This window comes from Arachis stenosperma, chromosome 4 (genome assembly GCF_014773155.1).
Source record: "Arachis stenosperma cultivar V10309 chromosome 4, arast.V10309.gnm1.PFL2, whole genome shotgun sequence".
In the NCBI taxonomy this organism is placed as follows: Eukaryota; Viridiplantae; Streptophyta; class Magnoliopsida; order Fabales; family Fabaceae; genus Arachis; species Arachis stenosperma.
The window spans coordinates 18,061,557-18,066,773 of record NC_080380.1 but is presented as its reverse complement, the minus strand read 5'-3'; the positions used below and the strand labels follow the sequence as shown (position 1 = coordinate 18,066,773).

Here is a 5,217-nt window from a genome sequence, read left to right as displayed (position 1 = left end):
CATCCCTGCACCAAATGTTGCTCAAAATCACGTTTTGAGTCATTTCTGGCGTTAAACGCCGGGCTGGTGCCCATTCCTGGCGTTTAACGCCAGGTTCTTGCCCTTTTCTGGCCTTTAACGCCAGTCTGGTGCCCCTTTCTGGCGTTAAACGCCCAGAATGGTGCCAGACTGGGCGTTAAACGCCCAACTGCTAGCCTCACTGGCGTTTAAACGCCAGTGGGTTCTTCCTCCAGGGTGTGCTATTTTTCTTCCTGTTTTTCATTTTGTTTTTGCTTTTTCAATGGATTTTGTGACTTCTTATGATCATCAACCTACAAAAAAACATAAAATAACAAAGGGAAATAGATAAAATATAATCATTGGGTTGCCTCCCAACAAGCGCTTCTTTAATGTCAGTAGCTTGACAGAGGGCTCTCATGGAGCCTCACAGATACTCAGAGCAATGTGGGAACCTCCCAACACCAAACTTAGAGTTTGAATGTGGGGGTTCAACACCAAACTTAGAGTTTGGTTGTAGCCTCCCAACACCAAACTTAGAGTTTGACTGTGGGGGCTCTGTTTGTCTCTGATTTGAGAGAAGCTCTTCATGCTTCTTCTCCATGGTGACAGAGGGATATCCTTGAGCCTTAAACACCAAAGATTTTTCATTCACTTGAATGATCAGTTCACCTCTATCAACATCAATCACAGCCCTTGCCGTGGCTAGGAAGGGTCTGCCAAGGATGATGGATTCATCCATGCACTTCCCAGTCTCTAGGACTATGAAATCAGTAGGGATGTAATGGTCTTCAACTTTTACCAAAACATTCTCTACAAGTCCATGAGCTTGTTTTCTTGAGTTGTCTGCCATCTCCAATGAGATTCTTGCAGCTTGTACCTCAAAGATCCCTAGCTTCTCCATTACAGAGAGAGGCATGAGGTTCACACTTGACCCTAAGTCACACAGGGCCTTCTTGAAGGCCATGGTGCCTATGGTACAAGGTATGGAAAACTTCCCAGGATCTTGTCTCTTTTGAGGTAATTTCTGCCTAGACAAGTCATCCAGTTCTTTGGTGAGCAAGGGAGGTTCATCTTCCCAAGTCTCATTTCAAAATAACTTGTCATTTAGCTTCATGATTGCTCCAAGGTATTTAGCAACTTGCTCTTCAGTGACATACTCATCCTCTTCAGAGGAAGAATACTCATCAGAGCTCATGAAAGGCAGAAGTAAGTCCAATGGAATCTCTATGGTCTCATTTTGAGCCTCAGATTCCCATGGTTCCTCATTGGGGAACTCAGAGGAGGTTGGTGCACGCTCATTGAGGTCTTCCTCAGTGGCGTCCACCTCCTCTCTTTCCTCTCCATATTCGGCCATGGTTATGGCTTTGCACTCTCCTTTTGGATTTTCTTCTGTATTACTTGGGAGAGTACTAGGAGGGAGTTCAGTAACTTTCTTGCTCAGCTGTCCCACTTGTGCCTCCAAATTCCTAATGGAGGACCTTGTTTCAGTCATGAAACTTTGAGTGGTTTTGATTAGATCAGAGACCATGGTTGCTAAGTCAGAGGGGTTCTGCTTAGCATTCTCTGTCTGTTGCTGAGAAGATGATGGAAAAGGCTTGTTATTGCTAAACCTGTTTCTTCCACCATTATTATTATTGAAACCTTGTTGAGGTCTCTCTTGATTCTTCCATGAGAAATTTGGGTGATTTCTCCATGAAGAATTATAGGTGTTTCCATAGGGTTCTCCTAGGTAATTCACCTCTTCCATTGAAGGGTTCTCAGGATCATAAGCTTCTTCCTCAGGTGAAGCATCCTTAGTACTGCCAGGTGCATTTTGCATTCCAGACAGACTTTGAGAAATCAAATTGACTTGTTGAGTCAATATCTTATTCTGAGCCAAAATGGCATTCAGAGTGTCAATCTCAAGAACTCCTTTCTTCTGACTAGTCCCATTGTTCACAGGATTCCTTTCAGAAGTGTACATGAATTGGTTATTTGCAACCATCTCAATTAGTTCCTGAGCCTCTATAGGCGTCTTCTTCAGATGAAGAGATCCTCCAGCAGAGCTATCCAAAGACATCTTGGATAGTTCAGAGAGACCATCATAGAAAATACCTATGATGCTCCATTCAGAAAGCATGTCTGAGGGACATTTTCTGATTAATTGTTTGTATCTTTCCCAAGCTTCATAGAGGGATTCTCCATCCTTCTGTCTGAAGGTTTGGACTTCCACTCTAAGCTTACTTCATTTTTGAGGTGGAAAGAACTTTGCCAAGAAGGCATTGACTAGCTTTTCCCAAGAGTCCAGGCTATCTTTAGGTTGTGAGTCCAACCATATTCTAGCTCTGTCTCTCTTACAGCAAAAGGGAATAGCATTAGTCTGTAGACCTCAGGGTCAACCCCATTAGTCTTGACTGTGTCACAGATTTGCAAGAACTCAGCTAAAAACTGATGAGGATCTTCCATTGGAAGTCCATGGAACTTGCAATTCTGTTGCATTAGAGAAACTAACTGAGGCTTAAGCTCAAAGTTGTTTGCTCCAATGGCAGGGATAGAGATGCTTCTCCCATAGAAATTAGGAGTAGGTGCAGTAAAGTCACCCAGCACCTTCCTTGCATTGTTGGTATTGTTGTTGTTTTCGGCTGCCATGGGTTCTTCTTCCTTGAAGAATTCGGTCAGGTTCTCAACAGAGAGTTGAGCCTTAGCTTCTCTTAGCTTTCGCTTCAAGGTCCTTTCAGGTTCAGGGTCAGCTTCAACAAGAATGCCTTTGTCTCTGCTCCTGCTCATATGAAAGAGAAGAGAACAAGAAGATGTGGAATCCTCTATGTCACAGTATAGAGATTCCTTAAGGTGTCAGAGGAAACGAAAAATAGAAGAAAGAAGGTAGAAGAATTCGAACTTGATTAGATAGAGTTCGAATTGTGCATTAAGAAGGAGTAGTACTCCATAAATAGAAGGATGTGAGAAGGAGGGAAGAGAATTTTCGAAAATTAATTAGAAAGATGTCAAAAACATTTTAAAAATTGATTGATAATTTTCGAAAATTGAAAGTGGAAAAGAATTCAAGTGATTTTTGAAAAAGATTTTGAAATTAGAAATCAAAAAGATTTGATTGAAAACTTATTTTGAAAAAGATGTGATCAAAAAGATATGATTGAAAAAATTTGATTTGAAAACAATTTTAAAAGATATGTTTTGAAAACAATTTTTTTTAAAAGATTTGATTTTGAAAATTAGTGACTTGCCTAACAAGAAAAGATATGATTCAAACATTAAACCTTTCTCAACAGAAAAGGCAACAAATTTGAGATGTTCAATCAAATCATTAATTGTTAGTAAGTATCTTTGAAAAAGGAAAGAAATTGACTTTGAAAACATTTGATTGAAAAGATATGATTTGAAAAAGATTTGATTTTGAAAAACTTAGAAAACTTGAAAAAAAATTGATTTGAAAACAAAATCTTCCCCCTTTGCCATCCTGGCGTTAAACGCCCAGAATGGTATCCATTCTGGCGTTTAACGCCCAAAATGCACCCTTTTTGGGCGTTAAACGCCCAACCAGGTACCCTGGCTGGCGTTTAAACGCCAGTCTGTCCTTCTTCACTGGGCGTTTTGAACGCCCAGCTTTTTCTGTGTAATTCCTCTGCAGTATGTTCTGAATCTTCAATTCTTGGTATTATTGACTTGAAAAGACACAAATTAGAAATATTTTTGGATCAAAATGCAACAAGAATCAAATAACAATGCATGCAAGACACCAAACTTAGCAGTTTGTATACTACTGACACTATATGAGACACATAAACACTCAAGTCAAAAGAATTCAAAGATCAGAGTAAGAAATCATCAAGAATTATTTGAAGATCCTTAAGACACATGAATGTATGCAATTGACACCAGACTTAAGATGAGACACTAAACTCAAACAAGAAACATAAAATATTTTTGGTTTTTATGATTTTGTAAATTTTTTTTTTGATTTTTTTCGAAAATTAAGTGGGAAAAGGTATCAAAATTCTTAATGAGAATTCCAGGAATCAGTGCAATGCTAGTCTAAGACTCCGGTCCAGGAATTAGACATGGCTTCACAGCCAGCCAAGCTTTTAAAGAAAGCTTCGGTCCAAAACACTAGACATGGCCAAAGGCCAGCCAAGCCTTAGCAGATCACTGCTCCAAAAGCAAGATTGATAGAGATCAACAAGCTATTGTGATGATTAGTTGAAGCCTCGGTCCAATGAAATTAGACATGGCTTCTCAGCCAGCCAGACTTCAACAGATCATCATGAAACACTAGAATTCATTCTTAAGAACTCTGAAAAAAAAAATACCTAATCTAAGCAACAAGATGAACCGTCAGTTGTCCATACACGAACAATCCCCGGCAACGGCGCCAAAAACTTGGTGCACGAAATTGTGATCATTACTTTGTCCATATTCAAATAATCCCCGGTAATGGCTCCAAAGACTTGGTGCTCAATACCATGGCATAAACACAACTTCGCACAACTAACCAGCAAGTGCACTGGGTCGTCCAAGTAATACCTTACGTGAGTAAGGGTCGATCCCACGGAGATTGTTGGTATGAAGCAAGCTATGGTCACCTTGTAAATCTCAGTCAGGCAGACTCAAATGGGTATAGTGATAAACGAATTAAAGCATAAAGATAAAGATAGAGATACTTATGTATATCATTGGTGAGAGCTTCAGACAAGCGTATGAAGATGCCTTCCCTTCCGTCTCTCTGCTTTCCTACTGTCTTCATCCAATCCTTCTTACTCCTTTCCATGGCAAGCTTATGCAAGGGTTTCACCGTTGTCAGTGGCTACCTCCCATCCTCTCATTGGAAATGTTCAACGCACCCTGTCACGGCACGACTATTCATCTGTCGGTTCTCAATCAGGCCGGAATAGAATCCAGTGATTCTTTTGCGTCTGTCACTAACGCCCCGCCTTCAGGAGTTTGAAGCACGTCACAGTCATTCAATCATTGAATCCTACTCAGAATACCACAGACAAGGTTAGACCTTCCGGATTCTCTTGAATGCCGCCATCAGTTCTCGCCTATACCACGAAGATTCTGATCTCACGGAATGGCTGGCTCGTTTGTCAGGCGAGCACTCGGTTGTCAGGCGATCAACCATGCATCGTGTTATCAGGAATCCAAGAGATATTCACTGGAGCTTTGATTGCTTGTAGAACAAGAGTGGTTGTCAGTCACCTTGTTCATGAGTGAGAATGA

At 40.7% G+C, this 5,217-nt stretch overlaps 1 non-coding gene across 1 annotated transcript; it reads left to right on the top strand.

Annotated features, from left to right (window-relative positions):
* The first annotated feature begins 2,113 nt into the window (after positions 1-2,113).
* LOC130977537 (small nucleolar RNA R71) lies at positions 2,114-2,221 on the top strand. The gene has a single exon (XR_009085225.1). It is a non-coding gene; the product is annotated as a small nucleolar RNA R71 (small nucleolar RNA).
* The last annotated feature ends 2,996 nt before the right edge of the window (positions 2,222-5,217 follow it).